Source organism: Notamacropus eugenii, chromosome 7 (genome assembly GCF_028372415.1).
Source record: "Notamacropus eugenii isolate mMacEug1 chromosome 7, mMacEug1.pri_v2, whole genome shotgun sequence".
Classification (NCBI taxonomy): domain Eukaryota; kingdom Metazoa; phylum Chordata; class Mammalia; order Diprotodontia; family Macropodidae; genus Notamacropus; species Notamacropus eugenii.
The window spans coordinates 81,792,785-81,810,447 of NC_092878.1; the positions used below are offsets into that span (position 1 = coordinate 81,792,785).

The following is a 17,663-nucleotide window of genomic DNA, read 5'->3' on the forward strand; positions in this document are numbered from 1 at the left end:
TGGGTATCATTGAAAGTCTTAAAGAGGAAACCTCTAACAGACACAGGGTAGAAGGAAGGAAGGGAGAGAGACTGAAGAAAGAGATGAGGTGGATAGTTCAGAATGGTAGTGTCATTCAGAATTGTTTCGGGGGCCAGCCAGTCAATCTGAAAATATTTATTAAATGCGTACTCTGTACCAGGCACTGTGCTAAGCACTGGTGATACAAAGAAAGGTAAAAAAGACAGTCCCTTTTTCAAGAAAGTCACAACCTAATGGAGAAGATAACATGTAAACTGTGGACCATTAAGCTACATGCAGAATAAATGTGAAATAATCAATATAGGGAAGGAATAACTAAGGAGAACTGGCAAAGGCTTTCTGTAAAAACCTGGATTTTAGCTGGGACTTGAAAGAACCTAGGAGGCAGAAATGAGGACTGAGAGCATTCCATGTATGAGGGACAGCCAGTAAATATGCCAAAGATTTGGAAGTTAGAGTATTTTGTTTTAGGAATAGTGAGGAGGTCAGTGTCACCAGATAGAGGGTTCATTATGAGGTATAAGGTGTACAAAGCCTGGAAAGAAATAGGGCAGGGTCAGGTTATAAAAGGCCCTGCCAGAAGGAGACTATTTTTTATGCAAATGCTTAGTCCCTCCCAATTTCTAGTATTTTCACTTCATTGGTACAGTGGAAAGATTCTTGAACCCATGTTAGGAATCTGAGCACCTAGGTCCAAATCCTGCCTCTGATTTTTACAAACTTTTTTCACGTAAGTCACTTAACTTCCTTTGGCTCAGTTTCCTTATCTGTAAAATGAGGAAATCTAATTGGGGGGTGGGAGGAAGGTAAGGAAATAAGCATTTATATAGTACCTATTATGTATCAGGCATTATGCAAAGCAATTATAAATATTATCTCATTTGATCCTCTCAACAATCCTGAAAGATAGGTGCTGTTATTATCCCCATTTTACAGTTGGATAATTGAGGCAAACAGAGGTTAAGTGACTTGACTAGAGCCACACAGGTAATAAATGTCTGAAGCTATATTTGAACTCAGGTTTAACTGATTTAAGGCCCAGAGCTCTGTCCATGGCATCCTCTAGCTTCCAGATGGCCTTTGGAGTTCCTTTCAGCTCTAGAGTTGAGATCCTATGATAGCTACCTATTTCCTTTAATGTAGTTAGCTAATGATGACAAATGAACTCTAAATACTGCAATGTATATGCTTTAGAATCTAAAACATATATATATATATGTATATATATATATGTATATATATTCAATTTGCAAAAAAACTAATCTCTAATGAGTACTCTTTTGGAATATGTATGAGATAGTAATTTCCAAGAACCTGATTTTGGTAGGGGTGGGAAGGAAGGAATTGTATGCTATCTCCATGATTTTGTCTTTTCTTTACATTCAACTTAATTTAAAAAAAAAAAAATCTTCTCATTTGGCCTACTCTGGCCAGACACCACAATGCTCTCAAAATTCAAGGCTCTATTCATTGTAAACCTCACTCTGTATAATTTTTCATCCCTGTAAGTTCTACCTACAAATCAAATTTCATTGAAATCCACTTTTGAGTCATAGAACTATAGGGCATTAGAGCTGGAAGAAATCTGGAAGATCATCCACCACCTATACTTCCTAGATAAAAAAAACTGAGGCCCTAAGAAATAAGATGGCTTGCTTTAAATCATACAACCAGTTAATTGCAGAGTAATTAGAACTCACTCGAGTCTTTTGAATCTCTGCCTACTTCTCTTTCCCTAGCATCATAGATTCGCTGAACCAAAAATAAATTTTTAGGTGTTCATTATCCTTTGGTAATCAATTTAATTTTTACCAAAATCAGTCAACATATTGAAACAGCATGGAATAATGAATAGGGCACTGAACTTGAAGTCAAGAAGACCTGGGTTCAAAAACCTGCCTTAGTACTTAAAAGCTGTATGACCCTGAGTAGATCCTCTAACTTTTATATGCCTGTTTCCTCATCTATAAAAAAGGAGATTGGATTTGATGGCCTCTGAGGTCCCTTCATAATCTAAATGTATGAGTCTATGAATTCACTTCATAGGAAACAAAGAGATAAGTAGAAAATACTGAACCCAAACTTCATTTCTTCCTGTTAATAACCAGATTCCTCAAAGCTACTGGAAATCATAGATATAATCTCTCTTTTTTTTTCTTAAAACCCTATGGTACAAACTGGTACCAGTAACAGCAAAAAAGCATTCATCTTTATCATGTCCTTTCTTGAGAATACATAACAGAAAGGGCCAATATTATGAAAAGACAACTTTAATTGTGGATCACTTAAGCTTCATTTATCATACTATGAACAGCTCTTTGAAAATGCTAATGCTAACCTGCTTTTCCCCAAGACAGTTTAACTTTGTGGAGTGGCTATTCATCTAGGAGAAAGTCTTTGTTGTTTAAGGCAACTCTACAAAATTATCTGATTTTTCTTCTCCTGCCCATTTACTAACATGTCCCCCCCACCCCCTTTTGTGTTATAGATTCTGGGTGGGAGGTGGGGGAGGGTGTTAGTTTTTGTTTGTTTTCTACTGATAGCTTCAATTACTTCCCTAACTCCTTACTTTAGCCTTTAGCTCACCAGCTGAGCTAAATAATTTCTATCATCTTCCCATCACAAAGCACCTAAGACCTAGAAAACAAATTTCCATATTTTTTCCCTAGAAGTAGATTATTAATAAAGACCTTTCAAATTTGGATGTGTAGAGAACATGATACAGAATTATTTTTTCATAAAGAAATGCTGGGTAGATTTTTAAATTTACGTTTTAATTAAGAAGCATTTATCTGATGTTCATCCTACCTTTCCCCCAAATGAGATAGAAAACGTAGTAAAAAAACAAAATCCTTGTAAGAGAAATGCACAGTCAAAACAAATTCTCACATTGGCCTTATCCAAAAATATGTCTTATTCTACATCTCTGAATGCATTGCCTCTGTGTCAAGAGGTCAGTAGCATTCTTCATGATGGTTTTTCTGGAATTGTGCTTGGTCTTTGCATTGATCAGAATCCTTCAATCTTTCAAAGTTTTTTTCTTCCACAATTCTTATGATATGGATTGTTCTACTTCTGCTCACTTCTTTCTTTCTCAATTCATACAGGTCTTCCCAAGTTTCTCTGAAACTGTCCCTTTCTTTGTCATTTCTTACAACACAATAGTATACTATTACATTCTTATACCATAGTATGATCAGCCATTCCACAGTTGATAAGCACTCCCTTTTTCCAGATTTTTGTAACTGGATGGAATTAAATAGAAAAATAAGTTGAATTTATTATATTTCCGCAAGAGGCCACCTACCTGTACTAATTCATGGCTGTTCAACTTAAGATTTCTTCTTAAGAGTAGTATTAAAGTGTCTAAAATTATTCTGCATCTAAAGTTGGTATAGTTCCTGTATTTCAGGAACATGGAAGAGTTGACAGATCGCTATTAGGCAAAATGAATGTATATTCTGAACTCAAGATGTGATTTTTGAATGGTGAACATATAATTCCTTATTATGATTTCACCAAAGGTTACAGTCTTAATAGAGTCTAAGGAATTCTATTGATGTGGGTCTCCACCTACAATTTCATGAACTGACACTGCAAAAAACCAATTAATTTTTAAGTAATCATAAGATAGGAGCTAGAAGGAAACTTAGAAGTCATATTTCTTTTATAGAGGAGAAAACTAAAACCTAGAGTGATAACTGAATTGTATAGTCATACATTATTGAGAATGATGAGAATTCCAGACCAAGTCATGGAAGTAAAATTTAATGTTCTTTTCCTTGTATAAGTCTATCTCCAAACTTGATTTTAGCAGTTTGTCAGTCGCCATCATACAATATGATTTCAATTTTTAGTCAATAAACATTTATCTTGGCTCTGAAAACTTGTCACACGTGAAACCATGTGACAACGGACAAGTCATTTTACTTCTCTAGGCCTCCATTTCCTCATCTGTAAAATAAGGGAATTGACTACATGGACTCTGATGCTATGAAAACTTAGTATACTACTCATGGAAAGTGAACAATGCTATTTCACCACTTTCCCGGAAAGAGTGAGATAGAAAAACAAATTCCTGTTTTGAACTCTGCCTCTTAGGGAATTTTTATAGAATCAGCATCTGATTCATTCAGCTGCATCAAAGCTGGATTCAGAAAAAGAAGCTCTGCCATCGAGAGCAGGCTAGATGTTTTTGAAAAGTTGATTTACCTCTCAGGCTGAATGGATTCCTTTGGCAGAATAGAATATTGTAAGGTTAACTTTGCTGTATATTTAGGAGATGGGAAAATCAATGCTTGATGAATAGTTTGATAAAGAATGCTCTTGACCTAGAACTCTTGAAGAAGTTTTTGTAACATATCTCATGTTTCCTCCAACTCTGCCTTAACATATACTACATATACTTATAGAGCTAGAATCTGAGTTCCTGAAGCAAAATGAATTACTTAAGTGCCCCATTTTTGTTTTTCACTCTGTTCTCAAATTGAATATGTTGAAAGAATTTCCCTTAGCGTTCAGTAGGTAATTGATGTTTCAGGTCAGAGCATAGTGTCTTTTCCTTTTTTATTTTCTTCCAGCGATTTATTTTGAAGGTCCTTTGCTTATTTACTACCAGGAATACTCTTCCTTTGTTTACTAGTTCATGATCTTTCTTTACATTCCATTACTTAAGATGTTCAGTTTATGAGTTTCCCAGCACATAGTTTTATGTCTACTCAGACTCCAAGTAACGTTTATGAGTACAAAGAGTTCCATTTCTCTTCTCCTCTCTCAATGTCTATCTGTCGTGTCTGTCTGTCTGTCTGTCTGTCTCTCTCCTTTCTCCTCTCTCTTTCCCTCCCTACTTTGAATAAAATTATGTACAAGTCAAAGAGGTGCCCTGACCAATGGGATAGATGTTTGTTTTTCTTTTGGAAATATGGATTGTACTTGGAAATTGTTCTTTTCTCTCTTGCCTTAACAAACAGTACTCAAGATCAAATAAATCAAATAATGTCCTTATTTTAATCACTTTATGAAATCCCACTCCCACATTTTGTAAAGCATCCCACATTGAGGCAAAATAATGTAGATAGACAGTTGTCTTCTCAAAATAATTGTATTGCATATGTAACACTACACTTAGTTCTAAGGTTTAATTTTTGTTGTTTATTTGTTAAGAAAAAACTACATTCAAAAAATGAATTGAGCAAAAGTCATTTTTCAGAAGTGTTTTGTCTTTAGAAACATTTTTCTTTTTGTAGAAAAAAGATCTTCCTCTTTATTATGCACTTAATCATCTAGAAACACAAATATTCCAATATAAAAAAGAAAAAAAGAGAATTATATAATACCTAGAAACATTTTGTTTCAAAACTAAACTCTCAGCAGTTGAGATCTTTAATTGTTAGGGCTCTTTTTTCCTATTCCAGTTTGCCTTAATAAATCTGATTTTACAAATATTTATTTCCAGTGATGATGTTTTTCCTCTCTAGCTTGGTGTGTGGTACCAACCAGCTGCAAATTTTTCAGGGCCTTCCTCTGTATAATTAGTATCATTTGGTTTTAGTCTTTGACCGTATTTCACCCTTCCTTGCTACTCACATTAGAGAGCAATGCATAGAGAATAATGGGCAAAGGCTTAGTATGTATAACTCTAGAAAATGCATATTAGATACCAGTTCATAGCATTTGTAGCATTTCTTTGTTAGAACACCAATTTTAAGCTATGAAGAGCTATAAATATGGAAATCATAGGTATAGGAGTCTGCTTTGGAGGGGGATGGAGGGGATTTTCTAATGGGAATGGACTTTTTAGCTAGAGATAGCTATGCTCCAAAAACTCTGGGACATTATAAGTCCACAGGAAATCCCATAAGTCTCTCCATTAACATCATATACAATGCTTTTGTAAAAACCCATGCTTATCCTCATTCTGTTTGACATTTTTATCAATAGCTTGGAAAAAGGCATAGGTGGCACACGTCCCAAATTTTCAGATGATTCAAAGCTGTGAGGGACAGCTAACATGCTAAATGACAGTCAGGATTCAAAAAGATCTTGATAATCTGAGACACTGGACCAAACTGAATGGGGAAATTAAAGAGGAATCAATGTAAAGCTTCATACTTGGGTTCAAAAATCCTCTTCACCATTACAATATTGAAGAGGCATAGAGAGAGCAATTTGTCTGAAAAAGATCTTAGTTTTATTGGACCATAAGCTCTACACAAGTCAACAGTGTATTAGACCAACAAAATAAGATATAGGTATAGAGTCTAGGAATAGGAATTTAATAGATACCCAGTTGTGGGCACCTAGGTGGTATAGTGGATACCAGTTGGACCTGAAGTCAGGAAGACTCATCTTCCTGAGTTTAAATCTAGCTGTGTGACCCTGGGAAAGTCACTTAACCCTGTTTGCCTCAGTTTCCTCTTCTGTAAAATGAGCTGGAGAAGGAATGGCAAACTACTCCAGTACATTTGCCAAGAAAATCCCAAATGGGGTGATGAAGGGTCAGACACAATTGAAACAACTAAACAATAACAACAGATATCCAGTTAGACAATATCTGCACTGTTGTATTTAAGTGTGGGTCCCACATTTTAGAAAGGACATTGATAATCTGGAGAGTGTCTAGAGAAGGGCAACCAGAATGATGGAAGACTTTGAGCTCATGCCATATGTGGATTGGCCGAAAAGAATTGGAGAAGTTTCTCCTGGAAAAGAAAAGACTTAGAGTGAACGTGGTGGTTATCTTCAAGTATCTCAAAGGCTGTGGTATGGAAGGCAGATTATCATACTTGTTCTATCTGGTCTCAAGGGAGGGTAAATGGCTAGCACTGCAAAAAAGCAAAAAAGTTTCTGGCAATTAAAGCTATTCAAAAGTGGAACGAACTGCCTCTGTAAGTAGTGGGATCCCTGTCACTTGAGAACTTCAAGCAAAAGCAGGATGACAATTTTGCCAGGGAAGTCATAGCAGGGATGTTTGGGCACAGGATGAACTAGATTGTCTCTGAACTCCCATCTGACTGACAATCTGTTAAGTCAGCAAGTATTTATTAAGCACCTGCTATGTGCCAGGCATTGTGCTAAGCAGTAAAGATACAAAGAAAGGCTAAAGAAAACAAAAAACTTCCCCTACTTTTAGAAAACTCATAAAGAGCCTGTGATCATGTGTTAAAGTTTTCACTACTTAACTTCTCTCCTCCTAAGAAAAGCTTTTGGGCTTATCTCTTCAGAACCACTTGCAGGCCACTTTAGCTAGAGTTTGTTAGGGTAGAATGACTAGAACCTGTCCCCCATAAGGGCAGACAGCTCTTTGGAGTAGTTAGATGATGCGGTGAAGGCCTACCAGGGCTGGAGTCAGGAGGACCTGAACCCAAATCTGGCCTCCAATACTTAACTAACTGTGTGACTCTGGGTAAGTTACTTAACCCTGTTTGCCTCAGTTTCCTCATCTGTCAAATGAGCTAGAGAAGGAAATGGCAAACTATTCTAGTATCTTGGCCAAGAAAATCCCAAGTGGAATTATGAAGTGTTGGACATGAATGAAATGAATGAAAGACAGCTCTTTAGTTAGTCACCATGGTCAGCTAACAAAATCTAGGCAAATTACCTCCAAGCTAAGATTAAATCTTTTCTTTAGGGCTACCTTCAGTTATGGATTACTATCTAAAGCAGATTTAGGCACTCCCAAGATCTGGTCATGCAAATTAGTTTGAGCCATCACAAAAGGTAAACTGAGTAGGCAAGTTCATTGTTTTCACCAGATCTATCAGTAACAAAGTCCCCAAACTCCTAGCATTTTATCCTCTCTGCTATATTCTAAGGTTCATAGGGGCAAGTACCATATTTTCCCCAATGAGTGTTCTTCATTGTTGTTTCATAGAATGAAAAATTATCTTTAGTGCCTTTTATTAGTTCTTTGAATACCCCTGAATCTGAGTTCTGTTCAATGAAAACCACTAAAATTTACTCTCTAAAAGTCATATGATCATGTGAGTGCTTTCATTCTTAGAGGCCATAGGAAAGCTGTTTCCTTAATGGCAAGCAATTTTACATGAGCTCTAAGATTCCCTTAAAAAGTATTATTGCATGGTATATCTATAGGAAGACCTGTAAAACCAGCATTATCTCATCTGATCTAGACTAGGACATGTAGGACATGCCTGCAAAAACCTAAACTTTGGGTAACATGAATAAATTTCATATTATGAAGTTCAAATTTATGTTATCATCACAACTGAAAAAATTATTAAACAAGAAGTCATTTTTCAGTCCTGTGTTCCTTCTCATTTTACAGATGAGGAAACTGAGGCAAACAGGGTGAAGTGACTTGCCCAGAGTTGTGTGAAGTCAGATTTGAACTCAGATTTCCTGACTCCACATCCAGTGCTCTATCTCCTACACCACCTAGCTGTGCTAATTCAAATGACCTTTTATTTATTTTTCTTGCTGGGGGGGTGGGGAGATTGGACCAAAATCTGTCGTATTTGGCTGAAAGAGTGGGTAGAACTAATTTTTTCCATGATAGGAAGTCATTATTGTATATTTTGAGATGTTAGTGCTGCTTCCCACTTAGCCCATATGTCTTAAAATATTTAATTATTATATTTTGTGATTACCATTTCTCAAAGATCTCCACCTCCATAATACTTCCTTTAAAACAATCAAAAAATAGTACAATTTTTCAATATAATGACCTTAACTATCAGTATGTAACACATTATGGTCATCATCTATTACCTCTTTGTTAAGAAGCAGAAGAACCACTTTTTTTTTTAAGTTCTTCTTGGTATTCATGTGTATCACTTCCTATTTGTTATAACTTTATTTGATTCAATAAAATAATCAATTGGGTTTTTGATTGGTATTGCATGAAATCTATAATTTAACTTGGGAAGTGTCATTTTTTTTTTTAAAAACTTATTTGCTCCATCGAAGTATGAACATGAAATGCCCTTCCATTTGTTCAGTTTGATTTCTATCAAAGTCATTTTGAAATTGGTTTTGTATGGGTCTCTTGAATGTTTCAGTAAGTTAATGCCCAAATTTGTCATTCTTCTATCATTTTTTTTCTTGATTCTTGGTGGTGTCATATAGAAATGTATGTTATTTAGTGGGTTGATCTTATTTTCCATTACTGTACTTAAGCCATGTATTATCATTGAAACATCTTGCAAAAGGCCAATTACCACTTAGGGAAAAGGTCATTTATTTTATTCATTCTGTGTCTTCTAAAGGAAGGTAGGCTAATGCAGCAGAGGTTTGAGCCTGCATCTTTCCTCGTGGGTGCTGTCTTAGGTGATCTAGGCAAGCATGAAACCCTCATTACATTAGTAAATCACAAAATCATTGAACGTTAGAGCTGGGAGAAACCTAAGAACTGGTCCAAACCATTCATGTTACACATGAGAAAACTGAGATCCATAATTTATCTCACATCACAGAGTGATACAGTCACAGGTCTCCCGAGTCCTAGGGCCAGTGCTCTTTCAGCTACGTTTGTCTCCTAGAGATGAATGTGATTTCTTTGCTGCCAAATACCAACACTTTCAGTGGCTAGATAGCTTGTTGATCAGTATGCTATTTTCTCAAGTGTGTTATCCTAGACCATCTGGTGGTAGGTGCCAATACCCCCTTTGTGGGCAAGATTCTTTAACTTGTAGATATTCTAAGTAGGTATTCCCTTGGTTATCAACTTTGATCTGTATTCATTTCAATGCCGATTTAAAAATGTTTATAGATGCAGTCTTACCGTAGTGGTGGTGGTAATAGTCAATGGTTAGGATTTATATGTTAACTGGATTTGGGGGAAACATTACGAAGGGACAATAAATGAAAAGGAACCTCCTTCCTCCTAAAATCCATGAAGATTCACCAAAGCCAGTGACAGGTTCCAGATGGCTTATGACTGGATTCTAAAATACATTCCTGAGACATTGCAAATGGACTGTGACACACGCTTTACCCTAAGGGATTCTGAATTCAGGTATTCTATGACGTGATGAATGCAGTAAACTCCTAGCTGGACGAGTGTTTTTTTATCTTCTCTCTCCCGTAAAAAAACAGACAGCTCCTATTTCCCTATTGCGACTTGTCCTGATATAACGTTATCGTACCACAGATGTAGATTTTGTCGCACCCGTGAAAGCGTCAGCAAATGAAAGGTTCCCTTCCTCCCTAGCGGAATATTTAAGCACTGCTGCTGCTTCAGCGCTTACATTCATTCGAATAAACGTCCCCCTGAACAGAAGGCTGCTGCCTGGTTCGCCACCGATCTCTTTTCAGGCTGTAATGGAAACAGACCAAAAAAGACCCTTTTAAAAAAAGGGGGGGGGGGGTGAAGAAGAGGACTGGCTGCGACGCCGCCAAGAGCTCTGTGTGTGCAGGGAGGAGTGCGCTCAGGTCAGAACCTCACCGTGTTTAGAAGTCTTGGCCGTTCTGGAAATCTTATTTAAAAGTTGTTTGCCTAGGTAGGCTCAGATGCAGGTCCTGCGGCGCGGCCCCAGTTAAGTGTGGAGCGAGCCCTCCACAAACCTGACGGGCGCTCGGCTTGGGGGTGGGGGCGGGGGTGGGGGAGGGGGAGGGGAGGGGAGGGGAGGGGAGGGGAGGGGAGGGGAGGGGAGGGAGGACGAGGCCGAGCGAACAAGTAACGCCTCTTCTGCTCCTGGCTGGGAGCTGGGAGAGGGATTCCAACCACTCAGCGGAGAGGACTTTTATTCTGAAGGCCCGGAGAGACAGTAGCTTTTAATGAAGAATCACTGAGTCATGAAGTTGGTGTTCTCTCCTCGGACTAATCTGTATATATTATTGAGTACCTGCTAGGCTCAGAGGCAGTCAGTCCCCCCAAGTGCCAGCTTGGCCAGACGCTCTCGCTGCTGCTGCTGCTGCTGCTGCTGCTGCTGCTGCTGCTGCTGGGGGGTGGTTACTCTCCCCTCACCCCCCTTCTTTCTTTTCTTCTCTCTCTCTCTCTCTCAAAAAAAAAGGAAAAGTTTAGAGTGGTCCCAGGATCTAAGGATTTGGCAAGGTAAGGTGAGGGGGATTCCGATTATTCCGCGGCAAAACTTGGTGCCTTGGGATTTTGCAGACTTTACTTTTTTTTTTCAGAGGGGAATGAGCTGCCCGGGGAGCGGGGGGAAGGAGGGGAGGCCGACCACTGGGCTACACAGTCCTCTTATGAACCACTGGGAAGATGGATAGGACTTTTTTTTTTTCTCCTGGGATCCTGTAGCTTGTGAACTCCATCCATATCTCTCTTTCCATCTTGCTTTCTCTTTTCCTTTCTTTTTTCTTTCTCCTTTCTTCTATCTCCTCTCTCCTTTCCTCCTTTCTTTCCTCTCTCCCATTTGATTGGATTTGATTGGATAAACCACCTTAATCCAGATTCCTGGAGAAAAAGTAGCATCCTTGCTTTCCGGGGCTCGAGTCTTTATTGCTTCTGACTCCCGTCCCTCTTGGCTACTGCTTCATGGAGTGGGAAAGGTTGGGAGTGGGAAGGGAGAAGAACAGAGCTGGGTAACGTGTGAGAGAGTTGGGGGGATGGGAGTCCAACCGGGGGATTCTGGAGCACCCCACCCCCTCTTTCCCTTTATATTGCTCCCCTAGACCCGAGACTCTGTGTGCTACAGGGAAGGTTTGTCAGTTACTTTGAGAATTTCAGGAGAGTGGCACCCTGCTGGAGACGCCCTGGGGAAAGGCTGGCCAGACCGTATGCGTGTGTGCCTGTGTGTGTCGGTACCACCCCAAAGATGCTGCAGCCCCTCTGTCTGCTGCAGCTATTTCTGGAGCCTGGCTTCTGAGGGAGCAGAGGTGGAAAGGAACCTACATGAAAGTTTCCTGGCAGCGTCATGTTAATTAGAAAGGACTTCGACTTGGGCATGCCTCTCCTGAATAAGGATATGCTTAGAGAAACCTCCAGTAGGCTACACCCCTGCACACTCCCACTCTCACCCTACTCCTTGTTTGCACGCTTCCCTGTTTAAGAATTAAATGAAAAACTAAGCGTATTGCTTTGGGGAAAATGCTGAATTTGGAGCCAGAAGACTTGAGTTCAAATTACTGGCTCTGTCACATTCTATTCCCTTTACCTTGGACAAGTCATTTAACCTCTCTAGGTTTCAGTTTCTTCATTTTGTAGATGAATTCTAAGGGCCTTTAAGCTCTATATCAAGAATGGTAGAAATCTCCCTCTTCATGTAAAGGGGAATGTTCTGTTGTCTATAAGGGTTTAGTCACTCTGTATTCCCTGCCCTTTTATCTGTACAATAGAAATGTCCCGTTGGTTCTTGGTGCTGAGATTGCCAGAAGGGAGGAATGGGTTTTGGGATACTTAGGAAGTTAGCTTTAGTCCCCTTTTCACTTGCATATGTCCATCTTTCTCACTAGTTACAAACCAGAGCAAGCCAAACCCTAGCACATTTTAGAAGACTCTGCTGTGTGGGTTTGCAACTTTGCCAGTGTCCAGTTCTTCCCCAGGCTCCTATATAATTTAACAAGTATGTCAGACTTAATGTTTAGCCTGAGTAGAACTTAGGAAAAGAGAGTATTATACCAAGATTGAGAGTCTACTTTTTCAGACTGCTCGAGAGAACTAATAATGTCCCAGATTCCCAAGGCACTTCACTACAGGCCTATGGGGTAACTAGCTTGTTTTTTTTTTTCCTTTTCCAATGAGGGAGATGGAGTAGCCAAGTGGTCTAGCATTACTGAAGTTTTCCTATCATGCTTTAGAAGAGTAGCTCTGACTGCCATCCAAACCACTCAAGAATCAGCCACTAAATAGAAGGGAAAATTGACCGATTAATTGTTCAAGGATGGTGGTTTACATCATCTAACGAGGATTTTGGTTTGGGGAGGCGGTATTTGTAGTTTAAAATATTATGACAGTAAGCATTCCTTCTCTTTTTGGCACTTATCAAGGAAGAATGAAAGAAAGGAGCGCCTGAAGGAAGGAAGACTTTCTCTCTTTATCTGGTGCAATTTGATTTTGATTTGGTGGTGAAAGGTTTGGGTGCATTTAAAAAAAAACTTTGTTTCACAACTTCTAAAGCAAGGTCTGTGTTTTCTTCTTTTTATCATGAGATCCTTTGATCTTAGTGTGATTTTATGTACACTGTGTCATAAATAATAAAAATAATAACAACTGGACAGTCAGAGCTGTTCCAGCTAACTTCTGGTTTGTTAGACACTGAATATCATGCAAGAGGAGGCTAGAGGTTATTTCTTTTTCTAATGACTTTGTTGTTTCTGATTGTTCATTCTAGCTTAACAAGGTGTTGCCCATAGCTAATACTTAAGACACTTAGTATTTAATATTAAACTTTATTTTAAAACTGGACAAGATTGATAAAAATGGGCATAGGAGGAAGATAGAAGACTAATGTGGTCTTGGTTTTGGTGATAATTTGACTTGAGAATAGCAAAATTCTTGATTTAACATATAAAATGGCAGCTAAAGCTGTATCAGAAAGATAGGATATTTCCCACTATAAGAAAGCCAAACAGGACATTAAGCTTGAAGTGACACAGTACAGTGTGAAGTTGTCATAGTAACATGTTAAATATGTTACTGAAATGGCAGTTCATTTTGTTTCTTTACTAAATCCTATTTACTGAGATTTCACTCAGAAGTTAGACATGCATTTACTCTCTTCAGTTTTAAAAATCAGATCTTCAGTAGTAGAAGGAAGTCATACTAGCTCCAGAGAAAATATTAAGACTTTTTATTTTTGTTTTTGATACAATTGATAACCAAGCTATTCATTTTAGCAAATAACCTCTCTCTTCTGTATGAATGTTATTTTTTCTTCACTTGTGTTCATTCCTCCTTTCTCTGAATTCATATAGATGTATGTATGAGATGTGTATGTATGTATACAAGTATATTTTTTTTTTTGTAATACTAGTATTGTCCTGTCACCTCCAATAGATTTCAAGCTTCTTGAGGTTGTAAATGGATCACATAATTTAGAATTGGAAAAGACTTTACAGAGCATCTACTTGAAACACAAAATTTTACAGTTAAGAAAACTGATGCCCTGAAAGTTACTTGTCCAATGTCTCCCATAGGAGGGAACAAAACTGAATTTCAATCCAGGTTTCCTGTCTCTCTATAGTATTACTTCCATTAAAGCAAGCTAGTTATTGTCTTATACTTTCACATAATGTTGGGCTTATGGTAGCCCTACATTTCGTTGACTTCTTAATTTTTCAGTCAATGAATATGTGATCCATTGTAAATGTGTTTTCAGAAGTACCATAAGAACCAGAAGGAAGCAGTGTGAGCTAAGACAGAAAAGTGGTTGACAGGGTCAAATGCTGCAGCAAGCCAGAGAAAAATGAAAGCTAAAGATATTGATAGAGAAGTTTCAGTAATGTGAATAGAGCCAGAAGCCAGTTTTCATTGTGTTGAATCATTGTTGAGGAAGCAGAGCTAGCAAATATAGATTATTCTTTAGGGATGTAAGGAACCAGACCATTTCCCTCCTTAAACAGATGAGGAACCTAGAGAGGTTAAATTAAGCCCAAGATCTTGGCCAGATCTTTTTGTTTGGAATCCAGCATTCTTTCTGCTATTCCATGCTGCTTCTTAAGCACAGATCAAGACTTAGAAAATGACTATATCTAGAAAGGAAATGTTGAAGTCAGAAAATTAGGAAAAAAAAAACCCCAGGACAATAATGTATCAGCCAAGCAATAAACATTCATTAAACCCCTACTAACCAACTAGACTTTAGGGATATTAAAAATGGATTGAATAAGTCCATGCCTTCAAGGAGTTTACAATCTATGGATATGGGAGGGAAAGAAAAAACCAAGTACACATATAAGTAGATGCAAAGTATCCAGAGCCAAGGCAATAGACAGAACTATATTAAGTCCTGCAGGAAGATCTAGAAGTACAGAGACTGAGAAAGCGCTATTTGATTAGAGTGATGAGGATAGAAGTAAGTTTACCAGTGTTTGGTTAGAGTACAGTGTAGACTGTTCTGAAAGAAACTTTTTATTCATAGGCAGAGTGACTCAAGATTAATTGTGAAGGTTCTCTAGGATGGGCAGACCTAAGAGAGAGTTAGAGAACAAGACATAATGAAGTGCTGTTTTACGACTAGGAAAGAAGGAATCAGTGAAGTGGGAGGACTTGGACATACAAGTATGAAAAGCTATGGTGATTGGTAGGGCAAGGAGGAGTTAGGAGAGGATAACATGAGTAGAAGAGACAAGGAGGAAAGCTAAATCTTCTTTTTCAAATTCAGTCTCTTGTGAATTTGCATGGTGATCTAATTTATAATTATTCAAACTGTCTACCAGAATATATGGAAATGGCTAGATTCTTTCTCCTAAATGTCTGCTTGGTTCTGGGATCCCTCCTTTGTGATTATTAGCAAAATTCCAGATTTATTTTTTTGTATCTGTTTTTCCCCAATAAGAAAATATATCACCCAAGTTCCTGTGTTTAGCTTTAGGAAGCAGCTAATTTTTTTTTTTTATTGCTTACCTACCATATATATTTTAGTCCACTTTTGTCTTATATAGCAGAGACACCATGGCAGCACAATTTTAAACAAACCAAGAGTGTTTCCTGAGTGAGTGAGGAATCTAGGCATTTGGATTTTTCTGTCAGCACCTTTCACTCTACTTGTTTTAAAACTAAAATTATGGCTGGGATTTTTTTTTTTTTGTGCATTGTTGGAAGATTGAGTAATGGCTCCCTGATTTGACCACTGTAATAGTTGGCAGAATCTGCCAAAAGGCCCATCAGGTGAAAATAGAGCATGTCTTATGAAAGGCACTTGGGAAGCAAGTTGTTTGCAAAATTTTATTGATGTCTCTTGATTTTATACCATAGTACTTTCCAGATACAGTCCTTCTACATGCTGTTTTGTAACAAAGAGAACAGGTAAGCAAAATTGGTACCCACTACAACTTCATCTCAGTGTAGGCAACATTCCGAACCGATAATCAGTTGCCCTCCTTTCCTACACCTCTCCTACAGAAGAAGAAAGTATATTTGATCATGTATTTTCCTGTACCAAAATTGGTCATTGCAATTAATCAGTTTGGTGACTCTTTTTAAAAAAAATTAATTTATTTTCAGTTTTCTACAGTCACTCCCATATATCTTATATTTTCCCCCTCCCTCCCCAAGATGGTATGCAGTCCTATATAGGTTCTACGCATACATTCTTATTAAATACATTTTCACCTTAGTCATGTTGCATAGAAGAATTAAAATGAATGGGAGAAACCATGAAAACAAAACATAAAACAAGAGAAAATGGTCTGCTTCATTCCACCATCCAATTCTATAGTTCTTTCTCTGGATGTGGAAGGCATTTTGTCTCAAGAGTCCACTGGAAATTTTTTAGGTCCTTGCATTGCTGTGAAGGGCTAAATCTACCAGAAAAATTACTCACATGCTGTGGTTGTTGCTGTGTATGTACAAAGTTCTCCTGGTTCTGCTCCTTTCACTCAGCATCAGTTCATATATTATAAGTCTTTCCAGGCGAAGTCTTCCTGTTCATCATTTCTTACAGCACAATAGTATTCTGTTACATTCATATACCACAATTTATTCAGCCATTCTCCAATTCATGGGCATCCCCTTGATTTCCAGTTTTTGGCCACCACAAAGAGAGCTGCTATAAATATTTTTGTACATATGGGACCCTTTCCCATTTTTATGATCTCTTTGGGATACAGCCCTAGAAGTGATATTGCTGGGTCAAAGGGTATACACATTTTTGTGGCTCTTTGGGCATAGGTCCAAATTGCTCTCCAGTATGGTTAGATCAGTTCACAGCTCCACCAACAATGAATTAGTGTTCCAACTCTTGCATATCTTCTCCAATATTTATCATCTTCCTGTTTTGTCATGTTAGCCAATCTGATAGGTGTGATGTGGTACCTCAGAGTTTTGATTTGCATCTCTCCAATCAACAGTGATTTAAAGCATTTTTTCATATGACTATAGATAGCTTTAATTTCTTCCTCTGAAAACTGCCTGTTCATATCCTTTGACCATTTCTCAACTGGGGAATGACTTGTGTTCTTGTACATTTGACTCAGTTCTCTCTATATTTTAGAAATAAGGCCTTTATCACAGACACTAGTTGCAAAAATTCTTTCCCAGTTTTCTGCTTCCCTCCTAATTTTGGTTGCATTGGGTTTGTGCAAAACCTTTTCAATTTAATGTAATCAAAATTATCCATTTTGCACTTCATAATGTTCTCTATCTCATGGTTAGTCAAAAATTTCTCCGTTCTCCATAAATCTGACAAATATACTTTTCTTTGCTCCCCTAATTTGTTTATAGTATCAACCTTTATACCTGGATCATGTATCCACTTGGACTTTATTCTTGTGTACAGTGTCAGGCATTGATCTATGTCCAGTTTCCACCACACTGTTATCCAGTTTTCCCAGCAATTTTTGTCAGTGAGTTCTTATCCCAGAAGCTGGTGACTTTTTTTATATTATGTAATGATTGGGTATATTCTCCTGGATCTGATGGCTTTGATCTACATCAGTTTATGCAAGTCTTCCTGTGCTTTTCTGAATTCCTTATATTCTTATGATCCAGTAGTATTCCATTACATCCAAACCAACATTCATTCAGCAGTTCCCTCAACTGATGGGCAACAACTTTGTTTCCA

General features: G+C 37.9%; 1 protein-coding gene and 1 long non-coding RNA gene across 7 annotated transcripts in view; one reads left to right on the top strand and one right to left on the bottom strand.

The window, feature by feature from the left end:
- Positions 1-17,663, top strand: part of PALLD (palladin, cytoskeletal associated protein) — a 554,902-nt gene that overhangs the window by 424,013 nt on the left and 113,226 nt on the right. Inside the window, exon 1 of one of the 6 annotated variants that reach the window (XM_072623159.1) lies at positions 10,228-10,413. The exons of 4 other annotated variants lie outside the window; for them this stretch is intronic. The gene's annotated coding sequence lies outside the window, so the exon portion shown is untranslated. Of the gene's footprint in view, positions 1-10,227; positions 10,414-10,777; positions 11,036-17,663 lie in introns of those variants that run through there. One more of the 6 variants, XM_072623158.1, reaches the window with a different exon arrangement.
- Positions 10,235-10,575, bottom strand: LOC140513460 (uncharacterized). Its single transcript, XR_011970185.1, has 2 exons — positions 10,427-10,575; positions 10,235-10,297 (listed from the first exon to the last, which is right to left on the bottom strand). It is a non-coding gene; the product is annotated as an uncharacterized lncRNA (long non-coding RNA).